A 17,294-nucleotide genomic window follows, 5' to 3' on the forward strand; every position below is an offset into this window, starting at 1 on the left:
AGAGAAGGAGAAGATGAATCAATATCTACATCTCTTCTAAAAAAAAGAATGCACAAATCGATGCGTAATGGAATGGGATGTTTTAAGAGCAAACGAAAGAGGCAGAAGGGCCTGAACGGAGAAAACATAAATGAGAGCCTTTTAAAAATAGTGAGGAGATTACTGGGGAATGAAGATCGTCTGTTGGAATTGTCGTGGGATTGGAAACCTTGCAATAGTTCGTGAATTAAAGTAACTCCTTGTAGCTATTAATCCAGATGTGGTTTTTTATGTGAAACAAAAGTTCTTTCTAATAAGATGTCTCGTTTTCGTTATTTGTGTAGGATGGATAGTTGTCTTACCGTTGATGCCATTGGCAAGAGTGGGGGCCTGGGGTTGCTTTGGAGAGAGGGTACGAAGGTGGATATCACAAATTATTCGAGGAATCATATTGATTCCTTGATCTATCTTGATAATGACAATATCGTGAGATTTACTATATATTATGGAAACGCGGATCAAAATCATGGAAATAGCTCTTGGGATATGTTGAAGAGGGTGGGAAGAGCTGTGAAGGAAACGTGGATTGTAGGGGTCTTTAATGCTATATTTAACAACTCGAAGGAGAGTGGTAGAGGAAAGTAGAAGCCTTTGATGGATAATTTTAGAGAGGTGGTCGATGAGCTATCTCTCGTTGATTTGAAAACTGTTAATTGGTGGTTTACTTAGGTTAATAACAGGGAATGTGACGCATTGGTTAAAGAAAGACTTGATCGATTCATGATATCGGCCAATGATGTTAATAAGTTCCTCTTTATAGAAACGAAGGTGATCAATAAGGCGAACTTGGACCACAATGCCATTGTTTTAGATACGGAAAGGTGCAAGCCGATAAGAGTCGAGAGACCTTAGACTTAGGTTTAAGTATGATCCATGCTGGGCTAAAGAGAAGAAGGCTAAAAATATTATCAAAAATAGTTAGCTTAATGGCACTAGAGATATCATGGAAAAAATCGATAAGGTGGGCCAAGACTTTGGCAAGTGGCAGTATAAGAAATTCAACAATATGAGGTAGCAGATGGGTCAGCTTAAATCCAAGATTAATAGAAGCATTGATAATCCTGGTGGTTCGTATGAGGGAAACAGACTTAAAGCTTTGAAGAGTAAACTTAAGAATTTGATGAATCAAGAGGAAATAGACTTAAAGCTTTGAATAGTAAACTTAGGAATTTGATGAATCAATAGGAAAAGTATTGGGCTCAGAGATCGAGGGTTACTTGGCTCCGTGAGGGCAATAAGAAAACCCAGTTTTTCCATGTAAGAGCTTCAAGTAGAAGAAAAAAGAATAGTATTGAGAGGCTAAAAGATATTTATGGGTGTTGGAAGAACAACACCAAAGAAATTTGTGAGGCGGCCAGAGAGTATTTTTAAAACCTTTTTGAATCAACTTTAAAAAACACAGGATAATCTCAACATTGACTTTATTGATAATTGTATTTCAGGGGAGATGAATGATAAACTGTTGGAAGAGTTTAAAGATGAGGAAATTATGAGAGCATTCAACCAAATGGACTCGAGGAAAGCCCCAGGCATTGATGGTCTGGTGGGACATTTTTAGGAGCATTGGGATGTTGGAGCGGACATTTTAAAGATGTGCCATGATATCTTAAGGGGAAATAGAATTGTGGATAGTCTCAATGAGACGATTATTGTCCTTATACCTAAAATAAAAAATCTGGTAGATATGATTAATTTTTGTCTAACCAGTCTTTGCAGAGGTGTACAACATTATGGCTAAAGTTCTTGTAAACCAGTTGAAAGAAACTCTTTCGAAGTACATTAGTCAAAATCAGAGCACCTTTGTACCTGGACGTATGATCCACGATAATATTTTGATCACTCATGAGCTAGTCCATTATCTTCAAAGTGCCAAGAATGGGTCTAACAAGGGATTTGTCATTAAACTTGACATGAGCAAAGCTTATGATCGGGTTAAATGGAAGTTCATTGAAGCGGTTATGAAAAAATAGGCTACGTAAAGGCTTGGGTGAATAAAGTGATGTGCTGTATTTCTTCGGCACCTAAAGAGAACTATCGAGCCCTACTCCTCTTCATTGACTCCCCTTGTTCTAATTGAACCCAAGGGGTGCGATCAGGATCTTGTGTTGCGTACCTAAGCCAGATGGAATTATGGATGTTACCGTCCCTTCATTATCTCGTGCCTTTTGGGGTGCGTGGTGGACTTCAAACGTGCCTTGTGTTTGGAGTGCGTCCTCTTAAATTGGTATGGCCTCATCGGTGTACTGGTGCTCGATCGTGCTTTCAGTTGTTGAAAATATTCTTGATAGTATGGTTCAAGCTTTTGTCTCTTGACACGAATGATGCTCGTGCTCTGTTATGACTTTTTTGTTGCTCACGCGGCATGTTGAGGGTCATGCAGTGCCGATGTCGCGGAAGAATGTTACCTGGTTGATCTTGCAAGTAGTCATATGCTTGTCTTAAAGATTAAGTCATGCATGTGTATGTATGAATAAATTCAGACTGTGAAACTGCGAATGGCTCATTAAATCAGTTATAGTTTTTTTATGGTATTTGCTACTCGAGTAATCGTAGTAATTCTAGAGCTAATACGTGCAACAAACGTAGACTTTGGAAGGGATGCATTTATTAGATAAAAGGTTGACGCGAGCTTTTCCTGTTGCTTTGATGATTCATGATAACTCGACGGATCGCACGGCCTTTATGCCAGCGACTTATCATTCAAATTTTTGCCATATCAACTTTCGATGGTAGGATAGTGACATACTATAGTGGTGACGGGTGACGGATAATCCATGTCAAAAACCATGGTACAAGTTTTGGTCATAGCTAAGGGTGAGCGTTCGTTAGAATCAAACCGAATCAAATTAAAAATTTTTGAGTTAAGTAGACGAATCATATTTTATCATTTTAATTTAATTTGAAATTTTCTTGAATCGAGTAGAGAGATGGAATTTGAATCGAATCGAATATATTTGTTCGAGCTAAATTTTTAAAAAAATTTTGGGTCCTTGGAACTACTCTCATCATAATAAAATTTTTCCACCGTAACTAAAATTTTTATTAAGTTTCATCACCTCATAATTTATTTATTAATTTTTCATATACAGGTTGGCTTCTTTGTTTGCTTAGTTGTTTCAATTATCTTCAAATTCTTGTCACTATATTTTTTAATAAAAGTTATTTTAAAGATAAAATGTGAAATTGATACTAATATAAAATTTTAACATGAATATTTAATGGCATAATTAATAATTCAGTTTTAATATAAATATTCAATATGACTAAACAATTTAGTAATATAAATAATATAAATGTGATTTAATTTAATAATATAAATAGTATATAAATAAATTTATCACTATTTATGTTTAGTGATTTTTTTGGATAATTTTGATTTTTTATTTGAGAGTAAATGGCTAGAAGTAAAAGTTTAGGGGAAAAATAAAAAGTTTTGAGAATAAAAGTTTAAGGGAAAGTAAATAGGGGAGTAAAATTTTGGAGGGAAAATATAAAAAAAAATTGGGGGGATGGGTTTGGGGTAGATGGGAGGTGAGATGGGAAGGAAGTAAAAATTTTAGAGGGAAAGTGGGAAAGAGAAAAAATTTTGGGGGAAAATAAAAAGTTTTGAAGGTTTTTGGGAGTAATATTTTGAGAAAAAGTAAATGTGAGATAAAATTTTGGTGGGAAATGAATTTTGGGTAGATTGAGGGGTTGGGATGGAAGGGGAGTAAAAGTTTTGGAGGGAAAGTGAGAAGGACTAAAAGTTTTGAGGGAAAAGTAAAAAGGTTTGGGAGTTTGGGGTAAAAATATAAAATATTATAGTTTGATATTCAAATTGTTTGAATTATTCGAGTTATTCGAATTCAAAAACTCAACTAGATTTGAACTCGAAATTAATAAATAAATCAAGTTAACTCGAATAATTCAATTCGTTTAACTTGAAATTAAATTTTTTATTTTTATTTTTTGAGTCAAATAGAGTTTTGCTCACCCCTAGTCATAGCCCAGTTACAAAGAAAGTTACTCCTATCGTTTACCCGCGCTTAGTTGAATTTTTTCACTTTGACATTTAGAGCACTGGGCATAAATCACATTGCGTGAGCATTCGCAGGGACCATCACAAATGCTTTGTTTTAATTAAACAGTCGAATTCCCTTGTCCGTACCAATATTAAGTCGATTGTTCATTGCCTAGGGAAGGCCCCTGAAGAAGTTATTCCCAGTATGTCCCTCGGCCGGCACGTGGTGACCCGTTCTCACCACGAGAGCAGCTCAAGCAGTGCACCGACAAAGCAGGTTGATAGACCTAACAAAGGGTTCGTTGTCAAGCTCGATATGAGCAAAGCTTACGATCGCGTGAAGTGGGACTTCATTGAAATAATTATGAAGAATATGGTCTTCGATGAGAAGTGGATAGTCAAAATTATGAATTGCGTCCGTTTGATTAAATATACGATTAAATGTAATAATATTTTATCAGATATTATTATCTTTGAGAAGGGTCTTTGTCAAGGGATCCCTTCTCCCTTTATTTATTTTTATTCTGCATGGAAGTATTTTCGAGAATGCTCATCCAAGCTCAGGATAATAATATCCTAAGAGGAATCCGAGTTAGTATAAATGGTCTTAGGATAAATCACTTTTTCTTTGCCGATGATGCGCTTCTCTTCGGGAGAAATAAAAAAGAGTGACATTGAAATGTTGGTTAATATGCTTAATATTTTTTCTAACATTTTAGGACAAGAAATTAATTTTAAAAAGTCAATAGTTCTTTTTAGTCCCAACACATCTAGAGCTCAAAGAAACAATTTCAGTGATCTTCTAGGCATGACGGTGATGGAGAACTTGAACAACTACCTGGGCCTTCCCATTCCAATCGGTAAGAAAAAAATAGCGGCCTTTAAAGAGACTAATAATATATTGTCTTGTAGGATCAATAGTTGGACTAAGAGGTTGCTCTTTTTTGGTGGCAAAGAAGTCTTCATCAAAGCGGTACTCCAATCAATACCAACGTATGCATTGTCGATTTTCTTAGCTCCCAAAGGAGTGATCGAGGATATCCCAGCCAACCTAAGTAAAATGTGGTGAGCAAGAAAAGACAGGCAGATTTTGGATTATAGTCCTTTAGAAGACTGTGTAAATCGAAAGGGCATAGGTGTTCTTGAAATTAAAGATGTTCGACTCTTCAATTTGGCTCTATTAAGGCGTCAAGTATGGAGGCTTATAAACAATAAGGATTCTTTATGTTTTAAAGTGCTGTCTTCGAAATATTTCCTGAGGGTAATATTTTTATAGCTAATAAAATGGACAGCTTCTTTTACCTAGTTAAGTATTGCGGCAGTAGCGGAAGTTTTTAAAGATGGATTTGGGTGGCAGGTGGGGAATAGAGAAATGATAAATATTTTGGATGACAACTGGGGAATAGAAGGCCTAAATGGGGAAACTATTAGATGAAACTGTCTCAATTAAAATGTGATGAGCGTTAAAGACTTGTGGCTTGAGGATAGGAGAAGCTGGAATGTTAAGAAAGTTAAAAGTGTGTATGGGCAAAGATTGGGGCGATAAGATTTGCAACTTATCAATAGGATATGAGGGTCAATATGATAAAGTAATATGGTTCTACAACCCTCATGGGTGCTTTACCTCGAAGTCTTCTTACTCATGGTTGTTGAAATAAATAAGGTATGGCCCGCACAGATTTTTTTGGAAAGCTCTCTGGAAGCTTGTTACATTATCGAAGATTTGTGTGTTTACTTCGCGTGTGGGGCATGAGATCTTCCCGTCGAACAAAAAAATTGCTTCTATTAGACATGACTTTGACAAGGGATGCCCAAGGTGTGGAGTTGAAATCGAAACTCTATTACATGCGTTAAAAGACTGCCTAACATCTCATGAGGTTCTTTCTTTAAGTGGATGGTCCGAGAGCACTATTTTAAAGAAGTATGATCATTATATTGACTTGTTGGAAGACATGATGAGAGCGCTTAATAAGACAGCTATGGTCGATCTCATGGTGATTTTGTGGAACTGCTGGAACAATAGAAACAATTTCATCTTCAGGGGAAGAAAAGAGGAGGCGAAGATAATTTGGGAAAGAGCCAGCACCTTGAATAAGGAGTTCCGGATATGTAACTTTATAAATGAGCCTTTGCTTTCACAAAATAGCGCAGGCAAAAATTGGGAAAAACCTTCAAAGGGCTTCATAAAAATTAACTTTAACGTTATAGTGGGTAAATTAGAATCAGGTGTGAGGCAATTATTAGAGATGATGAAGGCTTTGTTTTAGGAGGTAGTGGGGGTTTTATAAAGTCAAGGTTGTTGGTGGAAGAGGCAGAGTGCGTGGCTTTGGAAGAAAGCATTAAAATTGCATGCAAATTGAAAATAATGAGCATGTAATTTTTGAGACGGATTACGTGGGGCTAGTTAATGGGCTAAGAAATTTAGCCTCTAACGTCACTTTAATAGGCGCACGAATTAAGACATGCACATCAAAGTTCAACAAATTTAATTCGGCCAAGTTAATTTGGACCAGACGAACTTGTAATACTGTAGCCCATCTGATTTGCAAAAAAATGTATAGTTAGGCCAAAATGTGTTTTTTCAAAATGGATTATTCGTCAGAAATCCATAATGTTGTAATTTGTGATGTTACTTAATAAATTGAGTTGACCTTTGTGGTCGTTTTTATTCAAAAAAAGGTCGCTTAGTAGCGCAGTGATAAAGTTTTTTTAGCTATTTAGGAGGGAAGTGATATTAAGCGAGCAGAGGTTATTCAGGGCACTGCCCATGCAAACCGCATGTTTGGACATTAGTGACCCCCACCACAGGTTAGGTTCTCGGAGGTGCTCTGGAAAGCCATTCTGGTGGTGCTCTAGCGAGCCATTTCGGTGGTGCTCCGACGAGGCATTTTGGAATATAAAAAATGATGCAATGAGTCGTCCTATTCCCTCCCCTTTTGGAACAAGATCTTTCGACACCTTGGGCCCTTGGTCGTGCCGGAGCATCAAGCACCATCGGCACCTTGGTGCTTGGATGTGCGGGAGCTTCGAACACCATTGATAACCTAGTGTCATGGGTTGCGCATGGGAGGCCACAACCATAAAATATTTGTGCTATCTATCAAGTGGAAAGGTCATTTGGCTCGATTGGACTAGCCCGTTGCTTGAAGAGATTAATGGTCCATCTATAAGCTTGACACATATGGAAACATAATCTTCGAGGATATGCAATCTTGGATATGATATGTAATCTTAGAAGATATGATTTTGTAATCTTAGAGATTTGATTTGTAGATATCCTTTAATTTTAGTCGTTGATGTATTTGATTTGTACCGTTGGATTTGATGAGGCTCAACTATAAATAGAGGCCTCTCCTCTTATTGTAAAACACTTGAGTTTTGAGGAATAAGAATTATTGAGAGCATTCACTCAAATTTTTCTATTGTGTTTTTATTTTTCTATTGCTTCTTGTTTCGTTCTTCGTTCGTCTTGTTTGGCTTCGAGTTGTTTTCGTTTTAGTTGGATTTTTGTGGAGGAATTCTGTTGAATCCTCATATTATAGGAGTTAGGCTTAGGCATTTTTGGAGTAAGAAATTGTTTAAGGTCGCACAAATTACGAGGTAAAAATTTTAAGTGCATGACAGTTGGTATCAGAGCCAAAGTTTACGAAAGCACTATTGAAAGATGCTGAAAGAAGTTGGTGAGAATGAGCTAATGGAGACTTGTGGGAGGGCTAGAAAGGCTAGTCGATCGAATGATATGTTGTTGAGCTTGAAAAATTGAGTTGTCAATCTCAATGAGTCTGTTGGTGACAGGATATGTTAATAATGGTCAGTTGTTAATTCACTGTTTCCAAGACAGCCTGACCGAGACTGCAGCCAAATGGTATAATCAATTAAGTCGTGCCTAAATCAACTGATAGAAGGACCTGACACATGCCTTCATAAAATAATATGGCCACGTAACAGATATGACACCCGATAGTCATGCTGTAAAACATGGAGAAAAAGTCAAGCGAGAGCTTTAGGCAATATGCTCAAACGTGGAGGGAAGTCGCCACGCAAGTCCAACCACATTGCTGGAAAAGGAAATGAAAATGCTCTTCATTAATACTTTGAAAGGCTTTATTCATTAATCACATGCTATGAAGCACGACTAAAAGTTTTTCGGACATAATAATGTCCTGTGAGATGATAGAAAATGCAATAAGGTGTGGAAAAATAAAAGCCGGAGAAAACGCCAGGAGAACTGCCCCAAGAAAAAAAAGAATAAGGTAAATAATGCGAGTACGTATGAAAAGGGTTATTTAAAGCCGATTACTGTAAGTCAGCTAAGGGTAGTGGCTACTAGCCATTAATGCCTCCCAAGGTAAGAATGCAACACTAGGTAAAATACGGAGAAACTTCAATTTACGTCCTCTTTTTACCTAAAACCTATGCAACCTCCATCCTCTAGTGGAACAACGCGAACGTCCAATGCAAATATCATACGAGAATCACGGAACACTCTATCGAGAACTGCACCTCTTTAAAAAAGTTAATCAAAAGTCTAATCAAAATAGGCATTATGAGATTCGATGATCCACCTGGTGCAGAAAATCTGTTACCCAACCCTTCTGATAAAGGGGTAAACCGGTAATCGAGAATACAAGGAAAAGAATCAAGATGAAAATAACAGAAGTGAAAACCCCACTGAGAGGGATTAGGAAGAAAATAGTAGAAAGTTGATTAATTACACAGGATTTAGGGAAGAAATCCCGAAAAGCAAGGAACTACTACGAGTTTCATGATGAAGGTCATGAGATTAAAAGATGCAGTGAATTCAGGGCCCTAGTACAAGGTTTGATGGACAATAAGAAGCTAGAATCTTGTGAGTATACCGAAGGCTCGGTAGGAGAAGATGTATGTGCCTCAAAAGAGGAGTGAACAGAGAAAATCTATAAAGTTAACCACATAGTGGTTATCATTTAACGACCAAGAAGTAATGAAACCATAGTACAAATTGCACTAAGAGTAATAATCCAGAAACCTATAGCTTTTCCCTACAAGGACAACAAGAGGGTTTCTCAAAATTATAACTGCAACGTGACGACCCCGGGAGAAGAGAACCCAATTAGCACTTCAGAAGGAAGTCGAGATGTGGGTTTCTACACGCGCAGTGGGAGGTGCTACAACCCATCAAATGCAAAAGCTGAGCTAGCAAAAGGAAAAGCCTTGAAGGTTGAACAAAAGAAAGAAAAGGCGGCCAAACCTGAATCGCCTGTTAACGAGTCGGCAACTAAAGAGGAGGCTAAAGAGTTTTTGAAATTCTTAAAGCATAGCGAGTATAGCGTTGTGGAGCAGCTGCATAAACAACCAGCTCGCATATCAGTGCTAGCTTTACTCTTAAGCTCGAGGTACATCGTAGCACGTTGATGAAAGTATTAAATAAAACTTAAGTCGCTTATGATATCTCTATTAACAAGCTAGAGTGTCTAGTCAGTAACATAAGCATCGATATTTTCATCTTTTTTAATGATGATACCGCCATGGGGCATAGGATCGACGAAGGCTTTGCACATCACCACCTGTTGAAAGGGGTATACATTGCTAAGGGTGTTAAGTGATAATTGATTTGCACTGAATATCTTGCCCTTATCCACACTAAACAGACTACCAATAGATAACTCTCATATGAAGATGTGTCAGAACATAATAGGAGCATTCATGGTACCGAAAGAAAGGTGATGAGAAGGATTGGGATACCTCTTTTAATTGTTCCAAGCACGTATGAAGTAGATTTTCTAGTGATGGACATCAAGCTTTCTTATAATTGCTTATTAGGGAGGCATTGGATTCACTCGGCTAGGGCAGTGCCGCCATCACTGCACCAAAAATTAAAGTTGATAACTGATGTCGGCTGCTAACGATAAACGTAGAAGAAATTATTGCATTCGTAACTAGTGATGCGCCATACATAAGGCAGACAATGAAGCGATAGAATGCTCTTTTCGATCGTTGAAATTTGTAAATGCAACCTTCATCGTCGAAGGGAACAAGATCCCTATGCCCAAAATATCCAAAACTATGAATATGAGCCTACACCTGACGGTCAAAAAAGGAACCATGCCGGGAAAAGACTCGAGAAATATCTCTAAGGGAGAGTCGAGGTACCGATTCTGATGAATAAATGGGATTGCTTTGGCTTGGGATATAAGCCAGATGCAAAACAAATGAAGGAGTTAGAGAAGAAGGAGTTGGAGAAGAAGTAAGAGGAGAAGAGAACGATTATGCGGGGTAGAGGTTAAATGGCAACCAATGACCTTTCCCCATATAACTAGAACATTTCTATTAGGAGGGGTTATTTACCCTGAATGGAAGATAACAAGAAAAGAAATTGCTGAAAAAATGATAGAAAATGATAAAAAAATCTGAACATAAACGCTATATCTGAAGAGGGAATTTTGGATGGAAATTTATCGGGCATTCGCCCTTATGTACCTGGAAGTGTTCTGAACAACTGAACCGCAAAAGAGATTTCTGTAGTTTTTAGAGCTAATTCAGAGTACACACTTGTTGCTTTAAGCCTAGGGGAAATAAGAATTCTTTTGTGAAATAGGCTTATGTCCAACATCTGTATTTTAATAAAAGTGCATCTTTGTGTATCATCTTGAGCAAATATTCTTTTATTCTTTCCATTTCATTCATAATCATACCATATAGATAATCATTCTTAGATTCTTTTGTTCTTTGTATTTTTCTTCGTTCCTATAACAAGTCTTCAGACATCAATGATATGAGCGATGCTGCTATTGACTCAGAATTTCCTTTTAAGCGAAATATGTGTCTAGAGGAACCTCAGCACTTTGGAGATGACAGAGATTGTAACCTATCTCCTGATTTGTTAAGGATGGTAGAACAAAAAGAGAAATAGATTTTACATCACAGAAGTTAGTAGAAATTGTGAACTTGGGAGACGGATAAGAAAAGAAAGAAGTGAAGATCGGAGCTTGCATTACCACAAAGACAAAGCGAAACCTTATTGACTTAAAGAATTCAAAGATGTCTTTGTATAGACATATCAAGACATAACCATGTTAAGTACTGATATCGTGGTACACCGGCTCCTCATAAAAAAAGAGTGCAAGCCAGTTCAACAGAAGCTCTAAAGGATGAGGCTTGATGTTTTGCTAAAAATAAAAGAGGAGGTCAAAAAGCAATTCGATGCTGGTTTTTTACAAGTGGTTAAATACTCAGAATAGGTATCCAATATCGTCTCCATCCCTAAAAAAGATGAGAAAGTACAGATGTGCGTAGACTACAGGGAATTGAACAAAGCTAGCCCGAAGGACAATTTCCCATTGCCCCATATCGGTACTCTAGTGGACAACACGACAAGTTACTCATTATTCTTCTTCATGGATGGTTTCTCAGGATATAACCAGATAAAGATACACCCTGAAAGATACATCCTGAAGACATGGATAAGATCATATTTGTAACCATGTGGAGAACATTTTGCTATAAGGTGATGCCATTTGGACTGAAAAACGCGGAAGCAACATATCAGAGAGCCATGGGAACCCTGTTCCATGATATGATGCACAAAGAAATTAAAGTTTATGTCGACGATATGATCGCCAAATCCCAAACAGAAGAGAAGCATGTGTAAGTCTTGAGGAAATTATTCTTGAGGTTGAGGAAATTCCATCTACAGCTCAATCTAGCAAAATATACATTCGGGGTTAGGTTAGGAAAATTGTTAGGATTCGTAATTAGCGAAAAGGGTATTGATATTGACCCGAAAAGGATTCGTAATTAGGATTCGTAATTAGCGAAAAGGGTAATTAGCTATATAGGAGCTGCCTCCGCCGCGCACTCAAAAAGAAGTTTGAGGATTCTTAGGAAGACTAAATTATATCGCCCGGTTCATTTCACAACTAACTGAGAAATGTGACCCCATATTCTGTCTCTTAGAATCGACTAACCGATGTGCAAGTGTCGTTCACATGGAACCTTTCCCTCTCTGGCTTTCAAAGTTCTGATTTGAATATTTGCTACTACCACCAAGATCTGCACTGATTGCCACTCTGCTCGGGCTAGCGCTTTGGGTTTTGCGGCAATCGTCGCGCCCTTCTACTCTTAACGTTGCCGTCAGCCATCGTGTATTGATTCAAGAATTTTAACTCGATTCGCTTTCGAAGCTCGCGTTGGATGTGCTATCGGACGGGCTTCCCCTAGGCTTATTTCACAAAGATGCACTTTTATTGACATAAAAATGTTGGGCATAAGTCTATTTCACAAAATAATTAGCTTAAAACAACAAAGTGTGTTCTGAACACTACTTTGAATTAGCTCTAAAAACTACAGAAATCTCTTCCACAGTCTAGTTGTTCAGAACACTTCCAGGTACATAAGGGCGAATGCCCGATAAATTTCCTTTCAAAATTCCCTCTTTAGATATGGCATTGATGTTTAGATTTCCCATCATTTCTTCAGCAATTTTTTCCTTGTTATCTTTCGTTCTGGGTAAATAATTTCTCCTAACACAAATATTCTTGATATATAGGGAAAGGTCATTGGTTCCCATTTGACCTTTGCCCTGCTTAATCGTGCTCTTCTCCTCTCTTGCTTCTTCTCCAACTCCTTTTTTTGCTTCACATCTAGCTTATATCCCAAGCCAAAGCGGTCTCGTTTATCCATCAAAATTGGTACCTCGACTCTCTTAAAGATATTTCTTGAGTTCTTTTCCTAGCATGGCTCTCTTTCTGACCGTCAGTTGTAGGCCCATCTTCGTAGTTTTGGATTTTCTTGGCTTAGGGATCTTGTTCCCTTCGACGATGGATGTTGTATTTACAAATTTTACCGATAAAGAAGAACATTTTATCACTTCATCGTCTACCCTAATGTATGATGCGTCACTAGTTACGGATGTAATAATATTTTCCTCTGCGTTTATTGTTACCAGTCGACCCTCAGTTATCAACTTAAACTTTTGGTCCAGTGATGACGGTACTGCCACAGCCGAGTGAATCCAAGGCCTCCCTAGTAAGGAATTATAAGAAGGCTTGATGTCCATCACTAGGAATTCTACTTCATACGTGTTTGGACCAATCAAAAGAGGTGTCTCAATCCTTTCCATCACCTTTTTTCAGTACTATCGAATGCTCTCACTATGTTTTGACATGTCTTCATAATAAAGCTATCCATTGGTAATCTGTTTAGTGTGGATAAGGGCGAGACATTCAGTGTGGATCCATTGTCAATTAACACCCTTAGCAATGTATACCACTTGCAGCGGGTGGTGATGTGCAAAGCCTTCATTGATCCCATACCCTATCGCAGTATTTCATCATCATTAAAAAAGATAAAATTATCGGTGCTTATGTTACTGACTAGACGCTATAACTTGTTGACGGAGATATCATTAGCGACTTAAGTTTCATTTAATACTTTCAGCAACGCGCTACGATGTACCTCCGAGCTTAAGAGCAAAGCTAGCATTGATATGCGAGTTGGTTGTTTATGTAGTTACTCCACAACGCTATACTCACTATGCTTTAAGAATTTCAAAAACTTTTTAGCCTCCTTTAAGTTTTCGGCTCATTAACAGGCGATTCAAGTCTGGCTGTCTTTTCTTTCTTTTGTTCAACCACTAAGGCTTTTCATTTTGCGAGCTCAGCTTTTGCATTTGATGGGTCACAGCGCCTCCTACTGTGCATATAGAAACTCACATCTTGACTTTCTTCTGAAGCGCTAATTGGGTTCTCTTCTCTCGGGATCGTCACGTTGTAGTTATAATTCCAGGGAACCTTCTTGCTGTCCTTGTAGGGAAAGGTTACAGGTTTCTGGATTATGACTCTTGGTGCAATTTGTACTCCGATTTCATTGTTTCTTGGTCGTGAAATGATAACCACTGGGTGGTTGACTTTATAGATCTTCTCTGTTGACCCCTCTTCTGAGGCACATACATCTTCTCCTTCTAGGCCTTCGGTATACTCAAAGAATTCTAGCTCCTTATTTTTCATCAGACCTTGTACTAAGGCCTTGAATTCGCTGCATCTTTGAATCTCATGACCTTATTCATCATGGAACTCGCAGTAGTTCCTTGCTTTTTAGGATTTCTCCCCTAAATCCTGTGATTAATCCACTTTCTACTATTTTCTTCCAAATCCCTCTTAGTGGGGTTTTCACTTCTACTATTTTCATCTTGACTCTTTTCTCCGTATTCTCGATTATCGCTCTACCCCTTTGTCAGGATGGTTGGGTAACGAATTCTCTGCACCAGATGGATCATTGAATATCACAATACCCATTTTGATGAGTCTTTCGATTAACTTTTTGAAAGCGGTGCAGTTCTTGATTGAGTGTCCCGTGATTCTCGTGTGATATTCGCATTGGGCGTTCGCGTCATACCAGTTGGGGAATGGAGGTTGCATAGGTTTTAGGTAGAAAGGGGATACTACATGTGCATCAAATAAATTTTGGTACAACTCCCTATACGTCATTGGGTTGGGCGTAAATTAGGGTTTCTCGTATTTTGCCTTCTGTTTGTTTCTTGCGTTGGGGGACTTTGATGGCTAGTAGCCACTGCCGTTCACTGACTTACAGTAACCGGCTTTGAATAGCCCTTGTCATACTTATTCGTTTTATTTACCTCATTCTCTTTTTTTCTCGGGGTAGTTCTCTTAGTGTTTTCCCTGACTTCTATTTTTCCACACCTTATTGTATTTTCTATCATTCAGCGGATATTATTATGTTCGAGAAACTTTTAGTCGTGCTTCCCAGCATGTGATTAATGAATGGAGCCTTTAGGGTATTAATGAAGAGTATTGCTATTTTTTTTTCTAGCAGAGGTGGTTGGACTTGCGTGGCAACTTCCCTCCACCTTTGAGCATATTGCCTGAAGCACTCGCTTGGTTTTTTCTCCATGTTTTGCAGTGTGACTCTGTCCGGTGCCATATCTGTTACGTGGCCATATTGTTTTATGAAGGCATGTGCTAGGTCTTTTCATGAATTGATTTGGGCACGGGTTAATTGATTATACCATTTGGCTGCATCCCCGGTCAGGCTGTCTTGGAAATAATTGATTAACAACTGATCATTATTGACATATCTTGTCATACTTCGACAGAACATTGTAATGTGGGCTTCGGGGCAACTGGTCCCATTATATTTCTCAAATTCTGGGGTCTTAAACTTGGGCGGGAGCACTAAATCTAGAACCAGACTCAAGTCTTTAGCATCAATCCCATAATGGTAATCAGTGCTTTCCAATGCCTTAAATTTCTCTTTTAGCCATCTGCATTGGTCTTCAAGTTGCTTGGGAGCTCCACTCTTGCCTTTTCTATTTCTGCTACATAATCAAGATCGGAGACAACGTGATTTGCTGGATTGACTCTTAGGTTAGAGCCTGAACCTATCGGAAAGCTTGTTGGTGCTGAGGTACCTGTCTAATATTTGGGCTGTTGTTAACGGACACCCTTTGAGGATATGCGTTTGGTTGTGCTTGGGTGTTTGTTGGGGTGAAGCCTAGAGGATAAGTAAGGTTCTTGTTATCATCCCCGGAATTGACCATAGGGCTCTTTCCTTTTTCTAGCCCTTCAATTAGCAACTGGGTTAATTAGCTCATCATATTCTTTTGGGATACTAGCATCTGATCCCTCATGTCTTGTTGAATTTTGGCCAATTATTCTTGCATCTGTATTTGAAGCTGATCTTGCATTTCTTTTTGCATTTGCTCTAATCTTTCCAACCTTTGGTTCAATGCTTTAGTTTTTTCTCGTGTACTGTATCGATATTCTAGGGTAACTACCATGATTTTAGGATCTCTTTGTGAGATTTAATGCGCATGATGCAATGTAATGCTAATGCATGAAATGCATGCAAAAAAGGCATGATTTTGATTCAATTTCATTAGAGTAACTTTTCTAGAAAATAAATTTCTTTATATAAAACGGATTACATATAAGGCCTTGCCCTAGTACTTAAGAATTTGACCTTCTTAAAAAGTCAAGCTAACTCTTAGCCTCAATCTGAATCTGACTCATATTTCAAACTCAGTACGTCAGCCTGGATTGCTAATGTTTGTAAATGATCAGCCACTTCTTGTACTTGAACCAAAGCTGCACCCATGACGTAATCCCTATCCTAGACCTGATCCTGAGATCGATGAAGCTGCTCTAGCCACTGCTCACTTTTTGCTTCTAGAAGTTCAAATCAAAGTTCACAGTTTTGTAGTGCAGTGTCGAGTTTTCTACATGTCTTTTAACTCTTCAATTTTGCTCCGAGTAGCCTTAAACTCGATTATAGAGTTACGACTACGATACTGATGTAGGGATCTTTCTAACTCTAGCACCTGAGTTTTTAACCTCACATTCTCATTTTGAATTTCTACCAAACTCTTTTGCTAAACGTCTTCTCACGCTTGAGCAACTCAGAATTTCCTTTCCCATAGACTGGCTTTAGTATTTTCCTCTTTAATTTCTTGTCGCCATTATTCTGACGTTTTTCCCAGACTAGCGGTTCTCATTAACCTTCGCAGATTTTTGTAGTTTGTTTTCAAACTGTCCAAATCGCCTTCAGCCTTACTCTTTTCCTTTCTCAGCTTCTCGGCTTGTAGTTTTTGGACGTCGACATCTAGTCCCAGCTGCATTTTCTCCTCCTCTAATTGCCCTATCCTTTTTTTCTAACTCCAAACTTTCTCTCAAAATCTTGTTTGATGATCTCTAGCTCAAATGGGATCACCTGCAAGTGTTCTTCCATTGATCGGGTGTTTTCTTGGTTTAATGTAGGGGTGTTGTCGTTGATTCTCTAACCACACCATCGGTCATACTCAAGGGTAGTCATCGGGTTGGCTGTAAACCTTTTCATTCTGCGAGTTCGGTTCTAGGCGTTTGATATTTCATGAACTTTCTTTTTGTAATTATCTCCCTTGTATACATACTCGCACTGAGCTAACCCTTGTGTTACTGGCATAAACTGTTTTGATTTGTATTGTCTTAACACGAGCAGAGGAGCATACCCAATAGTCTCTCATATTCCAAGAAGGGTAACCTAATCAAAATCACCACTAATATAGAATCTCGTCAAGGACCATCCAAGGGGCTCTCCATTCGAAGTCTTCATCTTGCATATTTTGGAGAATCATCATCCGTTTTTCTTCCGTAATATCATCTCGTCTTGGCGTATCTACTAACTCTTTCATCGGAGAATAGTCTACGGAGAAGATTCGATATGAGACCTTTTCCACTATTCAAAAATGGCTGTGGAACCACGCTAGTAAGAGTTGTGTGCA

The sequence above is a fragment of the Gossypium hirsutum genome, chromosome A02 (genome assembly GCF_007990345.1).
Source record: "Gossypium hirsutum isolate 1008001.06 chromosome A02, Gossypium_hirsutum_v2.1, whole genome shotgun sequence".
Lineage (NCBI taxonomy): Eukaryota > Viridiplantae > Streptophyta > Magnoliopsida > Malvales > Malvaceae > Gossypium > Gossypium hirsutum.